Genomic DNA, 17,143 nt, shown 5'->3' on the forward strand with positions numbered 1-17,143 from the left:
GAATGGGGTGAAGGGTTAAAGTACAAATTAGTAACTGATGGATGGTCATGAGAACGGGGAACATGGCATAGGGAATGCAGTTAACAGTAATACATAGGCTAGGCGAAGGGTCAAGGAAGGGAGGGAGCAACTGGGGGGATCGTTTTACAAACTATATAGATGTCTAACCAATGTACTGTATACTTGAAACTAATTAAAAAAAAAAAGAAAAAAAAAAAAGAATTGTAAACCAGAAAACCACAAACAACATATAAATACTTTGAAACATAAACAAAACTTTCTGGTTGTTTTATAAGTTTCTTTACCCATATTTTCAAGTTTTAGGTAGTCTTTCAAGTCGACCTTACAAAACAAAAAAAGAGAGATCTATGAAAAGATATTAGGTGAGTATTATCTATGTTCTGATACCCAAAAATTGAAAATAAACCAATATAATTTATAAATTCACATATGAAATTTATAATTAAAATTTTCATTGTTACTGAGAAGGATTTATTTCAAGAATAGAAAACATGCCAACAAGAGAATCTACTAATGTGATCCAACATATAAAACATTAAATGAGAAAACTGTTCATTGAGTAAATAGATTTTTACCCTTGTAAATTTTTTCTCATCAGTAAATTAGAAAAAATACTCAATTAGAGCACATTTCAGTTATTAGCGATCACTACACATTACAATATAAGAATAATGAAAAACATTTAATGGGTAACTATATGTTGTTGTTGAGTGTTCAAAATGTAGATTTTATAATTATTTCAGTGAATCCTTTTATTTCCTTTCATTTACATCTTTTTAACCATGAGCATTCTATCTCCTAATCTGAGAATATAGTGATTTCCTGATATGTTCCTTCTTGATAGGCTCATTGTTTGCTGTGAAGTTAGTTTTGAGAACAAGCTTTTAAATGACTACAGATCTAGTAACCAGGATGCCTGCTATCTTATGAAAGACACTGGGTGAGAACCACCCAGCAAAACTGTTCCCAGATTTCTCACCATCCGGAAGTGTGTGACAATGGAAACTTGTGGTTTTAAGCTCCTCAGTTTGGAGGTAATTCGTTATGTTGTAAGATATAACTCATACAACCTACGAGCTGTAAATTCCACTTTTCAGAACTGCCCTGATAATACTCACAAATGCTAAAAATCCAGAAAGTACAATGATCTTTGTAAAATTATTGTACATTCTAGATAACACAAAAACCAAAATATTAAAGTCTAAAATGAAAAAATATAGGTAAACTCTGGTACGTTCATACTCTTTAATGTTAAAATTATGTCCAAAAGGATTCTTGATTAATATTATCAATTGTTGATATACTATGTACAATGTAATATTTATGTAAAATATAAACCCAAAATAGCAGTGCACTGTACGTTATTATTATCCTGCATCTGAAATGGCATATAAAATGGTCTGGAAAGATATGGCTTGCACTAATGATGGATTTCTATTGCATTAGGAAACTCAGATGGAACAAGGAATTATCAAGAACTTATTATCATTCATATTATTTAATTATTTTACAAAATTTTTTTCCCAATATGAATTGCGTATTTTATTAAACATTGTGAATATTTTTAGTTTTAGAACAAATTTCTTCAAACTCTTAACTGTGATTAACTCAAGGAGTTATTTACTATAATGGATGCGTGGAAAAATGAAGACTTTCACTTTCTACTTCCAGACTGTTGTATTTTCTTTTGTCACTAGAGGATTAAAATATACATCAATAAATAATGTAATTTCATCATGATATAAAATTGAGACATTGAGGATCTCAGGGGCATAAGCATCCTGAAGATCTCATTAGGAACTCAGGACAAATGCCTGTCTCATGTTTATAACACTGAGAACCATGATATTCACAAACTTCCTTCCTGATAGCTCTATATCTGTGGTCACATTTGCATACAGGGAAGTTAGAATCTCCTAGACCTAGCTCCAAACCATCAACCAAACCATCTTCATAAACTGATTCCTTCTGCATGTTGCTAGTTTGTTTCATAGGAGAGGCCTCCATGGGAAATTCTGTTCTTATTAAATTTCTTCTTTCAGCCTGGGAGGGCCAGACAAATATTAAGACACTCAGGCCCCTTGATGATCACTTGCAATGGTCCAGGCGCATGGCATCTTGAGGAAGGAGGGTCAGTTATTCCCAGGGAGTGACGTGGACTACCTCCTCCTCTAGGCCACTTCACTGATTCTCATGAAACCATCGTCTTACACGCATTTATTGCACTTACCTAGGACAGCACTTTCTCCTGAAAAAGTTCTTTACTGAAGCAGACAGTTTTTCTGATGACTGCCTGGAGATTTGTTTTTCTTACAATAATATTAATAAAAATAAATTAAAGAAGCTATACAAAAATGCACTCTCATTTTTTTTCACCCCTTACTTGTTATCAGATTTAACTCCCAGCCATGAAAACAGCCCCAATGAGGTGGTGGATGGATGTCAAGTGTTGTGGCGCGAATGATTCTGAGACCCACGGAGCCAATGGAGATTAATTATGAGCCTTTATTAGCCAGCCGGCGACTGACTCTCTACCACGCAGGGTTAGAGGAGATCAGCCCTGAGCTTCCAGAGGAGGCAGCTTATAAAGCCTCCTACTACATCCTTGAATAAGCAGATTACAAGAAGCAGAAGTTAGTCGTTAACGTTTTGTACAAAGATAAATGTATCCGGGGAACTCTCAGATCAAACAAGGCCTAGTAGACAGTTTTATTATTTTCTCCTTGGAATGTTGCACTTCTGGGGCTGGCGCCTGGAGATATCTCCTCCCTGTGACTGAGTTACTGCTTGCACCTGGAGATACTGTCTCCCTGAAACTGGAGAATTTCCACTTTTACACAAGCAAGTGACATCTGTTGTCTATGAATAAAAGTAGAAGTCTGAACACTTTTTTTTTTGATTTGTAATTTTTAAAAAAATTGTGAAAATAGTTTCTTGGTATGAGGAAACAATCAATAATAGAGACAAATCAGTGGTTCGAAGTTTATCATACTGAGAACCATGATATTCACAAACTTCCCTCCTGATAGCCCTATATCTGTGTTCACATTTGCATACAGGGAAGTTAGAATCTCCTAGTTCTAGCTGCTAGTCCTGATTAACAGATCCTTATTGTGTACGAAGGTGGGCCTGTGATAGTTGTTTCAGTGGGTGGTAATGCATTAATTGCACACAGAACTAAGATCGATATGCACACTTACATATGTATATATTTTATATGCCAATGTGTTTCTTAAGTGATTTTTAATTTTTCAATTAAAGTATTGTATTATACAATATAATATTGTATTAGTTTCAGGTATGCAACATAGTAATTAGACATTTATATAACTTACAAAGTGATCACCTTAATAAATCTAGTAACTATCTGATACCATACAGTTATTACAATATCATTGATTATAAGGATTGGTATTTTTAGAGATTTAAGATAATTATTATATGTTAGCATTCTGACAAAAAATAAACATAAAAAGAGAAAACAGTTGATATACCATTTGATGGCATTCAAGAACCATTTGCTTTTAAATATACTCAAGGAAAATACCTATTTAAAAAATTTTACTAAAGTGGCACTGAAAAAAAGGTGAATGAAATTTTCAAGATTATTTAAAATATGTCCATCTAATTATATTATTTATCTTTACACTTATAAGGCTGTATACATATGTAGATTTTAGTTAAAATGGCCTTCCTAAATATTCTCCTGTGGTATGATATGGAATATATTGGCTCTTTCTTCCTAGTTCTTGACACAGATCTTTTAAAGCTTTTGGAATTCGCTGATAGGAGAGTTTTCTGTTATTTACAGTCATGTTAGGTAATACTTGAGTTAATGTTAATGAGGTGACTACAAGTGAGACCAGGATGGGGATGGTTACTCAAAAGTCCAAGTGATGAGAGAGGGTTGGAATTTTCAGCCCCACCCACTGACTTCTGGGGATGGGAGAGGCAGGCTAGAAATTGAGCTCTATATAAACTCTCAAAAAAAAAAAGACTTCAGAGAGCTTCCTGGTTGGTGAACATATTAGGGTGCTGGGAAGATGATATACCCAGAGAGGGCATGGAAACTCTGTGCCTCAACCCCCATACTTTGCCCTATGCTCTTCCATTTGGCTGTTTCTGATTTGTAATAAACCTATAAATGTAAATGAAGTGTTTTCCTGAGTTCTGTGAGTTGTTTTAGCAAATTATTAAATCTGTGGGGGGGATGAGATCCCCCAATTTATAGCTAGTCAGTCTGAAGTACAGGTGGCCTGGGACTTGTAACTGGCATCTGAAGAGGGGAAAGCCTTGTGGGATTGAGCCCTTTAACTTGTGGGATATGACACTAACTCCAGATAATGTCAAAACTAAGCTTTTAATTATTTTCAAATAGTGGTCTTAGTTCTGAGGGAAAAAGAAGAATGTCCTCTATTGAGAGAGGAGAGGAGGCATCTGAAAAAATGCAAAGGAAAGAGCCTGCAGAAGTAACGGATTCAGCCGGTTAAAACTGCTCTCTCCCCCCATGCTGCCCAGTGCTCTCCAGCTAACATGTTTTCCTATAGCTACCTCCCCCACCTCAAGGGCTCTCCAGCTCACATCTGTTGATTCATAGCTTGCTATCCAACTAATATTCTTATCTCTGTAGCTATATAGGAATAACAAGACTGTGTAAAACTGCTTGTTATGTTAGAATTAGAGCTCAGCCTTAAGATAGGAATAGTGCCAGCATCAATAAGTGCTATGTTCTGTTTATAGCCTCAGGGTCTCGTCTCTCCAAGAATTCTATAACAGTGTTGATAGCACCAACGTTGTGGGTTCTACAAGGCAAAATGATCTGCAAATAGAGAGGATCAGTGGTCTAGAAATTCCTTCCCCCTTACAGCCTCCCACCCAAAGCTCCCCCGACATCCTGAGTCATAAAGCACACATGAAACCTCAGACAAAGGAATCACGTGTCCCTTGCATAGACACTGCAAAAGTATATAAGCTGTAATAAATCCAACTAGAGAGAGCAAGTGCATGAAACTGTTAACCCCACATGCTTGGCCGGCCTAATAAATTCTCCTTTCTCTCAACAAAGTTGTCTGAGTGTCCGAATTCCTCCGTTGGGTGTTGCTTCCTGCAACACTATTGGGAATAATCTTTTTGAAATTTCTGCCTTGTGTAAAGCTGTGATCTAGTCAACATCACCTAACTTTAGACAACATCACCTTTAGACTTTCCACAGAAAAGGAGACATTAACTTAGGTATTTCAAATTAAAAATCTTAACAGTGTAAATGATGCTACCAGAAATTTGAAAACCTAGTTTTACTATTTTTATTGTTTATGTAAAAGAATAAACATCCATATCGAACGTCTCTGGAAATACTGCAAAATTAATTTTTCATTATTTCATAGTAAATCCAAATATCTCCCTAACAAGACACCTTTTGTGCTCTCAATAGCCACACTTAAAACATTTAAAAATAGAAAAAAATTTAGATTGAAATATTTCACAATTTTAAAATTAAAATATTCTTGTAGATAACTCTGAGAAAAAAGATAAGCAAAAATGGAATACATTAAAAATATATGTTTAGAAGTTAACTACTTAAGCAAATACAGGATGCCACCTAGTGCCTGGAACTGAGTCCAGGGCTGCATTTCTACTTTTCAAGTGAATGGGGAATACAAATAGAATTACGTCCTGATGGGAGTCAGTTTAGAATGGAGAATTCTGCAAATCCAGAACCTCATTAGGTAAATAAACTGTTCCAATTGAGGAAGACTTAGCAACCCTGGTCCACTGGATAGCAGATTAAAATACTGTAGTGTCAAACAGAGAAAATCAAGTTCTGTTGGAGGTGAAAGACAGGCACCTGGAGGAGCGTGCAGGTGGCGGGCACAGAGAAGGCCCAGGCTCCGCCTTTCTATCAGCCCCTCCCCCTTGCCAGGGTCTGGCTCTCTCACGCGTGCAGTTTCCTATAGACCCGGAAGCAGCTTCCACGAAAATCTGGCTGGTCTCGCGTGAGGTAGTTTCCTGTTGCTAGTTCCAGCCCTATTTCGTGGTTGGGTCCCTTAACGCTGCAGTCCAGCCAGGAGCCACAGGCTGCCCTGAACGTTAAAATCCCGGTACTGCCCTTCCCGCCTCCCTCCTCCGTCACATGGAGCCCCGGCATCGCCAACAGACTTTCTGAAGCTGTTGTGGCGCAAATGATTCTGAGACCCACGGAGCCAACTGAGATTAATTATGAGCCTTTATTAGCCAGCCGGCGACTGACTCTCTACCACGCAGGGTTAGAGGAGATCAGCCCCGAGCTTCCAGAGGAGGCAGCTTATAAAGTCTCCTACTACATCCTTGAGAAGCAGAAGTTAGTCGTTAACATTTTGTACAAAGATAAATGTATCCGGGGAACTCTCAGATCACACAAGGCCTAGTAGACAGTTTTATTATTTTCTCCTTGGAATGTTGCACTTCTGGGGCTGGCGCCTGGAGATATCTCCTCCCTGTGACTGAGTTACGGCTTGCACCTGGAGATACTGTCTCCCTGAAACTGGAGAATTTCCACTTTTACATTTCCCACTGGTTTTCATAGGAATTCAAACCATTGAATCTTCAACCTGGAGTGGCTGGTAATGAGTTCTGAGGACCAAGAGTTTTACTGCCTGTATCCGCTTCTTGACATAGGCAGTTATCCAATTAATTACACAGGGCCCGAACAAAAGGCCCAGGAAGACTAGAATAAGGGGGCCTGGGATGGCCTAAGGAGAGTGGTTAACCAAGGGTTATTATGAAAAAGTCCTTCATACCAAGATTCTCCGTGCCTAAGTCGTTCTTCTCTGTTTTTAACCCTCTGTTTTATTAGTGCTAATCTGTCTTATATAATTTCAGAATGGTTAGCATAAAAACAGCAAGTTTTACCTAGTGTTATGCAAAGACCTCCTTGTTTTAGGAACAGAAGGTTTAGTCCTCTTCTGTTCTGCAGGACTACTTTAGCCAGGGAGTTGAGAAAGGTCTCAAGGTGATTGATAGAATTTTTAAGAGTTGATAGGTCTTCTTTTATTTGTTGGCTTAAGGCCTTATAGTTGGAACTTCCCGTAACAAGGGCTGCTGTTCCTACTGCCGCAGATCTTGTTACCCCTATTCCTATTAAAAGGTCCCTATTTTAGTTAAAATAGGGACCCTTTTCACTTTGGCCTCTAGATATTGGAAGTGCTTTGCCCACCTCCGCCCAGCCCCAGAGTGAAAGTAGACCTGAGGAATAACATGAACTAGGACACAAAATCCAGCATTTTTTTCTCTAGTAGTTAAGGTTGATGAGGATTCTCTCTTACATTATTAATAGCAATTAATCTAATTATAATTAAACCCGGGAGAGTCTTATCTTGAGAGGGTCTCTTGTTGGGCGGACATGCCATTTCTTAGTCTCTGGTGGTGGTTGAGCAGCTTTGATGCGGGTGTGATGAATCTAATGATGTCTCCCAGCAACCTTGACCACAGTGGGAGTGGTGAAGATGACAGGAAAAGGTCCGTCCCAGTGGGGCTCAAGGGTGGCTGGCTGTGTCTTCTTTACCCAAATCCAGTCACCAGGGGAGTGGCTATGACGTTTAAGTGACTGTCCAGGGCTCTCCTGGGTGGCAGAGATTAAGTGTTGAATCTCTCCCCTTGCCGAGTGTAGTGCCTGTAAGGATTTAAGTAGTGAGAAATGGTGGATTTCAGCCGCCTCTTCTACCCCTATCTTGGGCAGAAGAGGTGGTGGTCTCCCAAACATGATTTCATATGGGGTTAAGCCTTGGAGGTAAGGGGTGCATCTCACCCTCAGAAGGGCAAAAGGGAGGAGACTCACCCAATTCTCGCCAGTTTCAAGTTTAAATTTGGTTAAAGTTTCCTTTAAAGTCCTGTTCATTCTTTCTACCTGGCCTGAACTCTGAGGTCTATATATACAGTGTAGTTTCCAATTAATGCCTAATATTCTGGCTAAGGTTTGACTTGTTTTGGCAATGAATGCCGGGCCATTGTCGGACCCCAATATTAATGGCAAGCCAAATCGGGGTACTATTTCTGATACTAATTTCTTAGCTACTACCTGGGCAGTTTCTCTCTTAGTTGCGAAGGCTTCAGCCCATCCTGAGTAGGTGTTGATGAACACGAGTAGATACTTAAATCCAAAAGTTCCAGGGCTTACTTCTGTAAAATCTAGTTTCCAATGTTCCCCCAGGGCTTGGCCCCTTAGTCTTGATATAATTTGCACTTTAACAGGAGGCCCAGGGTTACCTTGGGCGCAAATATAACATCTTGTTGTTACCTCTTTGGCAGTTTTGTATAGTCCTGGGATATAATAGTCTCTTTTCAAAGGTTCATTCAACTTTGTTCCTCTTAGGTGGGTGCTCTGATGGACTAGTGAGATTACTTTCCGACTTAAGGCACCAGGTACTAGGGTGCATCCATCCGGGAGGCGAATCTACCCAGTGGGTTTTTTACCCCCTTTAGCTTACTGCATAATTCAAGTTCACCCGGGGTGTAAACGGGTGAGTCTGGAAGCGTTCTGAGGGGGCAGAACTGGAAGAATGTCAATGGGCCCCACTGGTTTTCGGGAGGCTTCCTTTGCAATTCGGTCGGCAAAGGCATTTCCCCGGGCTATTTCAGACTCAGCTCTCTGGTGGCCTGGACAGTGTATGATAGCCACTTTCTTAGGCAGCCAGATGGCTTCCAGGAGAGCTAGGATCTCTTCTCTGTTCCTGATTTCCTTCCCCCTGAGGTGAGTAATCCTTTCTCTTTATAGAGTGCCCCATGAATATGCGCAGTAGCAAAGGCATATCTGCTGTCTGTATAGATGTTAACTGTCTTCTCCTTACCCCTTTGGAGCGCTTGGGTCACAGCGATGAGTTCAGCTCGCTGGGCTGATGTTCCGTGGCTCAGGGCCTGAGGCCAGATGACAGTCCCTCCAGCAACTGCTGCCGCCCCAGCATACCTGACTCCCCCTTCAACGAAACTGCTTCCATCCTTGTACAGTGTGGCATCCGGCTGTGGCCACGGGATGTCAGTCAGTTCTGGCTGAGGCAGGCGATGTTATCCAAAAGCTCAAGACAATCATGTAATGGCTGCTGAGGGTCATCATCAGGCAAAAAGGGTGGCTGGGTTAAGAATGGAAGTTTTCAAGAATTGTACTTGTGGGGGATTAAGGAGAAGAACCTGGTTTTGAGTGATCCGTGCATTTGAAATCCAACGATCAGGGGGGCTGCGGAGCATGGTTTCCACCGCATGGGGGGCTATAATCTGGATAGTCTGCCCTAAAGTCAACTTCAGGGCTTCTTTGGTGAGGATGGCTGTGGCTGCAATGGCCCGCAAGCAATTAGGCCACCCGGCTGCAACACAGTCCAGTCTTTTGGAGAGGTATGCGACAGGTCTCTTCTATGGTCCTAAAGTCTGGGTGAGGACCCCCTTCGCTATGCCTCTAGTTTCAGTCACAAAGAGTTGGAACGGCTTGTCTAAAGTAGGCAGAGCCAAAGCAGGGGCTGTGGTCAAGGCTGTTTTTAAGGCCTCAAAGGACTCTTTCTCTTCTTTCCCCCAGTGCAAGTCCTCAGACTTTTCCCCAGTGCTGGCATACAGGGGCTTGGCTAACTCTGCAAACCCTGGGATCCAGAGCCTGCAGTAGCCTACGGCCCCGAGAAACTCTCGGACCTGCCGCTTGGTGGTGGGTTGAGGTATTTTTAAAACGGCCTCAATTCTGCTTGATGACAGAGTCCGGTGGCCTCCTTGCAGCTTGTATCCTAAATACGTTGCCTGGGAAGTGCAGAGTTGAGCTTTCTTAGCGGACACCGGGTATCCCTTAGCCTCTAATTCTTGTAATAAATCTTCAGTGGCCCGCTTACATTCTACATCTGTTGTAGCGGCTGAGAGTAAATCATCTACATATTGTAAAACAACAGTCTCTGGATGTCTCTGACGAAAGTGAATGAGGTCCCGGCTCAGGGCCTCCTCAAACAATGTAGGTGAGTTCTTAAATCCCGGGGGCAGTCTAGTCCAAGTCATTTGTCCCAAATACAGTTTATCAGGGTCTTCCCCTTCAAATGCAAATAGTGGTTGACTCGCCTTTGCTAGGGGGAGAGTGAAGAAAGTGTCCTTTAAATCAAGGACGGTGTACACCTGGTGGCTAGGCGGCAGTTGGCTGAGGAGGGTGTACGGGTTGGGAACGATGGGATGTATAGTTTCAACCCGCTTATTTACTTCTCTGAGGTCCTGTACTGGCCTGTAGTTTTGGGTACCCGGTTTCTGAACTGGAAGCAGCGGGGTATTCCAAGGTGAATGACAGGGGACTAAGATCCCTTCCTTTAAGAGCCTCTGAATATTCACTGCGATACCAGATTTAGCCTTCTGACTGATGGGGTACTGCCTTACTCTGATGGGCTCAGCAGAACTCAGCAGGGTTACAACAATAGGAGGCTGATGGGCTGCTAATGGGGGGGGCAGGGGGTAGGGGGTGTTAGTCTCCGCCCACACCCGAGGGATCTTGCACCGCAGTTCCTTTAATAGCGATGCATTAGGAGAAGGATCCAAAACAGGCTCCTCCAATAAAAGATATTCTTCAGAGAAGGGGCAAGTGGGCATTATTGCGGATGGAGTGGCCTCCAGAGTTAGTTCAGTGTGTCCTTCCTTAAAAGAGATGGTGGCCTGTAATTTTTGTAGTAAGTCTCTTTCCAGCAAGGGGTACGGGCATTCAGGCATAACCAGGAACGAATGAGTGATGGTCCCTTTTCCTAGGTTGGTAGGAGGCCTTTTGTATTCTGCAAGACTGAGTACGTAGCCCCTGTGTCCACTAAAAAGTTTACAGATTGGCCCCCAACTTGCAATGTTACCCTGGGCTCCTGGGGGCTCATAATGTAGGAGCTTTGATCTCCTCATTCTGCATCCTCTAACATAATGAGTGGGGCCTTTTTCCCCCAGGCTCTGGCCCTTTTTGGGGCATAGGTTCTTCTAATGTCCTTTCTTCTTACAGTATGCACATTGGTCCTTTTCTAAGTTATTCCTACCCCGGTCCTGCCTTTCCCTTGTGGCGTCGGCTTGGCCTTTGGCCGGTCCCGGTTCCGTGACTTATCCTGTCCAACAAACATAACCTTCTGGACCTCATCCCTGTTGTTGAACACCTTCTGGGCAATCTGGAGAAGCTTAGATAAGTTCTCTCCTTCAAATCCGTCTAGTTTCTGTAATTTCTTTCTGATATCTGGGGCCGACTGACTAACAAAGGCTAGATGAATGGCTCCCCGATTATTTGGGTCCTCCGGTTCAATGGGAGTATACAGTCTATAAGATTCTAGTAACCTCTCTAAAAATGCTGCAGGCGACTCATCTTTAGTCTGAATAACCTCACTTACTTTGGATAAATTAACTGGTCGGCGAGCCGCTTCCCGGAGGCCTTGGAGTAACATCTGGCAATACCTCAGGAGAGCCTCCTTACCTTGATCGGTGATGGGATTCCAGTCGGGTCGGGTGCTGGGAAATACAAGTTGTACCCGTGCAGGGTCAGTGGTGGGCTGCCCAGTGGGGTCCGAGACCCCTCTTGCCGCTTCCCTTAGAATGCGTTCCTTTTCCTCTGTAGTGAACAAAACCTGTAAAAGCTGCTGGCAATCATCCCACGTGGGTTGGTGGGTGAAGAAGATGGATTCTAAAAGGTAGGTCAAGCCTTGGGGTTTTTCTGAGAAGGACGGAGTTTGCAACTTCCAATTATACAGGTCACTAGTTGAAAAGGGGACATACACCATGAAAGAGGTCTGGGTGTCTCCCCGAGGTGGGGCTATCTGTCGGAGAGGTACCAGGACAGCTGCAGGTTGCGACGAATCGGGGATGGGGTCCGGATCCTATGGAGGGTGGTAGACAGCCCCCGTCCGAGTGTGTGGTGGGCTCCGAAGAGGGGCTGCCTCTCGAGACTCAGGGGGCTTAAAGTGGTTACCAGGAGAACAATAGGGAGGGGGATTGAGGATCTCCGGATCTTCCGGAGAGTCCTGTAAAACAGGTTCAGGGGATTTCCGAGGTGCGGGAGTGCACTTTGGCCCTGACAGAAGAACCGTATGAGAGGCAGGCGCCGGCAGAGAGTCTGACTTACTCTGACAATCTTTTAGATACTTAGGAGCATCAGACACATCTATCCAAACATTTATGTATGAGGCCTGATCAGGGTGACCAGGATTCCCATAAACAACACTCTTGACTCTGAAGGCAGTCTGCAAATCAAAGGAACCCTCAGATGGCTATCTGACTCTGAAGACTGGCCAGTCTACCTGGCAAAGCCTCTGGAGATCGAACGGAGTGACTGACGACCCATAACTTCGGGCCCGTCCCCTGAAATCCTTAAAATTGTCCACAAGACACCACAAGGGAGTGGGCATAGAGGAAGCTTGTCCCATGGCAGTGGGGATGGATGTGAATAAGAATAAAAGTCCTGGGAAAGATAAGAATGTTAGACAAGGTCCGCTCGGTGACTAGGTGGCCACTTGGGCGGTGCTGTAGCAGCAAGAAATCCTGTAAAAAGAAGAGTTAATAAACTGAAAGTCACAAAAATCACAAGAGAAATTCAGAGACCAGAGCGATCAGACAATCAGACAAACTTGACGGATGACCAAGGCAATAGGAGGGCAACAGTACATTCGACCTGTCCGGACTAACACACAATACAGACAGACAAAACAGACTACAGGCAACACAAAAACACTAGCGGATCAGAAACCGAAACTGAAACAGGTACAGGGTCAGGATCTGACGTCTCAGACCTGACCGTATTAGGGAAGTTGTGCCGCGTCCAGCCTTCCACTAGTTCTCAGGGCCCACAGGCAGAAACAGGTCTAAGATTACTCTTAGACAAACTCACCGGTGAGACAGGAACAGAAGGCTTGTGTCCAATTTTCAGGAATATTTGTCCACTGGTCTCTCCAATCTAGGGCTGCCCAGCGTCCAGGGCTGAGGAACGTCTCTCAGCAGCCGCCCCCTGGAGGCGGTCGTGCCCTGCCCGGAGCAACCAGGGCTGTGGGTTTTAGGGAAAACTTCCCTTCTCCCTCTGGGGAGGATCTCGCTGGGGCCTTCAAATGTTGTGGCGCGAATGATTCTGAGACCCATGGAGCCAATTGAGATTAATTATGAGCCTTTATTAGCTGGCCGGCGACTGACTCTCTACTACGCAGGGTTAGAGGAGATCAGCCCCGAGCTTCCAGAGGAGGCAGCTTATAAAGCGTCCTACTACATCTTTGAGAAGCAGAAGTTAGTCGTTAACGTTTTGTACAAAGATAAATGTATCCGGGGAACTCTCAGATCAAACAAGGCCTAGTAGACAGTTTTATTATTTTCTCCTTGGAATGTTGCACTTCTGGGGCTGGCGCCTGGAGATATCTCCTCCCTGTGACTGAGTTACTGCTTGCACCTGGAGATACTGTCTCCCTGAAACTGGAGAATTTCCACTTTTACAAAGCCTGCTTGTTCCCATGGAGATCTGAGACTGGCCTTTCTCCCTTTCGTCTGTTTACCGCGTCCTCTCCTGCCAGTTTGTTGTTGTTGTTGTTGTTGTTGTTGTTGTTAAAACCACTCACATTCTTCCCTACTTCCCACCTCTGGACTTATTAATCCCTCACGCAGGGATGGATTCTCACCTTTTCTACCTCCGCAGTTTTGCCTCTTGACAGGCTCAGGCCACCTCTCCATGTTCAGTCTTAAGAGGTAGAGTCCTGCCCAGGATTGAGTCTGCAGAACCCTCTCTTGAGACTCCATCACACCCCACCCCCCATCCTCCTGTCCCCATAAGCAGGACCTGCCTCTCCTCAGGCCTCCAGTTCTTAGGATGTGTTTACTGTCCCCACGTCTCAGTTAAGTGTGCTCTTCCTGGGCTGAGGGCATCCTTATTCCAGCCTTATAAATCTTGAAGTAGGGGGGTGAGGTTTTTTATTTGTATCTTCCTCAATTTCTTTCACCAGCACTTTATAGTTTTCAGAATATTGCTCTTTTACTTCTTTGGTTAAATTTATTCTGATTTAAAGGTATAAAAAAATGGTATAAAAATGCAACTGATTTTTGTATATTGATTTTGTAAAGTGCAACTTTATCGAATTTGTCTATTAGACTGTGTGTGCGTGTGTGCGTATGTGTGTGTGTGTGTGTGTGTGCTCTTTAGAGTTTTCTATGAACAGGACAATGTCATCTGCACACAGATTGTTTTACTTCTTCCTTTCAGATTTGGATGCCTTTTCTTTTTCTGGCATGTTTCACTTTGCTAGTACTTCCAGTACAATGTTGAACAGAAGTCAGGAGTTGTACTAGATCTTATAGGAAAAGCTTTCAGTTTTTCCTATTGATTATAATGATAACCGTGGGCTTGTCATAAATGGCATTTATTGTGTTCAGGGAATTTCCTTTTTATCTATTATTATTATTATTTTTTTAATCATGAATGGATGTTGAACTTGTCAAATGCTTTTTCATATATGAGATGACCATGTGTTTTTTTTCCAGTATTTGATTCTTTTAATGTGGCATATTACACTGATTGATTGCATGTATTAAACCAACCTTGCATTCCAGAGATAAATCCTATTTGGTCATGGGGTTTAATCTTTTGGATTTGTTGTTGAATTCAGTTCAATAGTATTTATTGAATATTCTTGCATGTATGGTCATGAAAGATATTGTACTATAGTTTCATTTTCTTGTGTTGTCTTTGTCTGGTTTTGGTTTCCGGGAAATGCTGACCTCATAACATGAACCTGTAAGTATTTCCTATATATCTGTTTTTGGGAAGCATAAAAGAAATATTGGTATCAATTCTTCTTGGAATGTTTGGTAGAATTCAGCCATGAAGCCGTTGGTACTGGGATTTTATTTGTTGGGAGGTTCTTGATTATTATATCAGTTTCCTTATTTGCTATTGATTTGTTCAGGCTTTCTATTTCTTCTTGATTCAGCTTTGGTAGGTTGTATGTTTTCTAAGCATTTATCCATTTCTTCTAGGTTATCCAGTTTGTTCTCAAATAATTGTTCATAACAGCCCTTTATAATGTTTTTAGTTAATTTGTTTGTTTTTTTGAAGTAGCCCTTGTAATGTCTCCTCTATCAATTCTGAGTTTTGTTCTTCTATTTTTATTTAGTTCTACATAAAAATTTGTTGATTTTGTTATTTTTTTCAAAAAACCAACTCCTAGTTTTTTCTATTATTTTTCTATTCACTATTTATTTCTACCCTGATTATTATTATTTCTTTTCTGCTGCTAACTTTGGGTTTAATTTATTCTTTTCTAGTTCTTTGAGGTGTAACATTAGGCTATTTATTTGAGAACTTGCTTTTTTCAATGTAGGTGTTTATCACTACACAAATCCTCTTTTACCGCTTTTACTGCATCCCATAAGTTTTGCTAAGCAATGTTTTTTGTGTGAAGATACATATGTATGTATGTATGTATGTGTATATGTATGTATGTATGTATATATATCAATTTTATTGAGATATAATTGACATACAGCACTGTATAAGTTTAAAGTGTACAGCATAATGGCTTGATGTACATTACATATATTGTAAAATGAGTAACACAATAAGTTTAGTTAACATCCATCATCTCATATAGATACAAAGGAAAAAAAGAAAAAAATGCTTTTTTCCTTATGATGAGAACTCTTAGGATTTACTCTCTTAGCAACTTTCAAATATACCATATAGCAGGGTTAATTATAGTTGTACATTACATCTCACGTACTAATTTATCTTATAATTGGAAGTCAGTACCTTTTGACCACCTTTATCTAAATCCTGCCTGTCCCAAACCTTAGCTCTGGTAACCACAAATTTGGTATCTCTCTTTTCTCTCAGATTCCACACATAAGTAAGCTCATATAGTATTTGTTGTCCTCTGACTTCTTTCACTTAGCATTATGCCCTCAAGTCCATCCATATTGTTGCAAATTAAGATATTAAAAAATTCTCTTTAGATTTCCTCTTTGACCTAATGGTTAGTCAATAGTGTGTTATTTAGTTTCTTTTTCTTTCTTTCTTTTCTTTTTTTTTGTGGTGACATTGCTTAACAAAATCCAATAAGTTTTAGCTGTACACTTTAACAGTAAGGCATGTATATATTTATATTGTATGTTCACCTCCCATAGTTAGATTTCTTTCTGTTACCACATATTTGACCCCCTTTACCTCATCTACCTCCCCACACCCTCTGGTAACCACTAGTGTATTGTCCATGTCCATGAGTCTCAGTTTGTCCTGTTCATTTGTTGCTTTTAGGTTTATATCCCACATATAAGTGATATCATGTGATTTTCAAATCTGTCTGGCTTATTTCACTTAGCATGATTATCTCAAGGTCCATCCATGTTGTCGCAAATGGCAGTATTTCATCTCTTCTTTGGCTGAGTAATATTCTACTGTATATATGTACCACAGCTTCTTTAGCCAATCATCTATCGTAGGACACTTTGGTTGTTTCCATGTCCCGGCCACTGCGAATAATGCTGCTGCTATGAACTGGTGTGCAAATATCTTTTCGGATGCGTTTTCAAGTCTTTCGGGTAAATACCCAGTAGAGGGATTGCTGGATCATATGGTAGATCAATGCTTAGTTTTTTGAGGAACCTCCATACTGTTTTCCACAGTTGCTGTACCAATTTGTAGTCTCACTAGCAATGTATGAGGGTTGCTTTTTCTCTGTATCCCCTCCAGCATTTGTTATTACATTTCCTCTTGATTATAGTTATTTTGACAGGTGTGAGATGCTATTTCATTGTGATTTTGATTGCATTTCCCTAATAGCTAGTGATGTTGAGCACCTTTTCATGTATTTGTTGGTCACTTAGATGTCCTCTAGGGAGAAGCGTCTGTTCAGGTCCTCTGCCCATTTTTTGATTGGATTTTTTTGTTTTGTTTTGTTTTATCTTTTTGTTATCGAGTTGTATGAGTTCTTTGTATATTTTGGATATTAAGCCTTTATCAGAGGTGTTGCGTGCAAATATATTTCTGATGATTGTCTCTTTACCTTGTCGACAGTTTCTTTTGCTGAGCAGAAGCTTTTTAGTTTGATGTAGTACCATTCTTTTATTTTAGCTTTTACTTCCCTTGCTTTTGAGGTTAAATTCATAAAATCCTCTTTAAGTCCAAGGTCCTTGAGTTTAGTTTCTATGT

The 17,143-nt window shown here is 41.4% G+C and overlaps 1 long non-coding RNA gene across 1 annotated transcript; it reads right to left on the reverse strand.

Annotated features, from left to right (window-relative positions):
* Window positions 1-9,103: 9,103 nt before the first annotated feature.
* LOC120616488 (uncharacterized) lies at window positions 9,104-12,864 on the reverse strand. Its single transcript, XR_005656610.1, has 3 exons — window positions 12,851-12,864; window positions 11,444-11,578; window positions 9,104-9,476 (listed from the first exon to the last, which is right to left on the reverse strand). It is a non-coding gene; the product is annotated as an uncharacterized LOC120616488 (long non-coding RNA).
* Between the last annotated feature and the right edge of the window lie 4,279 nt (window positions 12,865-17,143).

This window comes from Pteropus medius, unplaced genomic scaffold, assembly GCF_902729225.1.
Source record: "Pteropus medius unplaced genomic scaffold, Ma_sr-lr_union100, whole genome shotgun sequence".
Lineage (NCBI taxonomy): Eukaryota > Metazoa > Chordata > Mammalia > Chiroptera > Pteropodidae > Pteropus > Pteropus medius.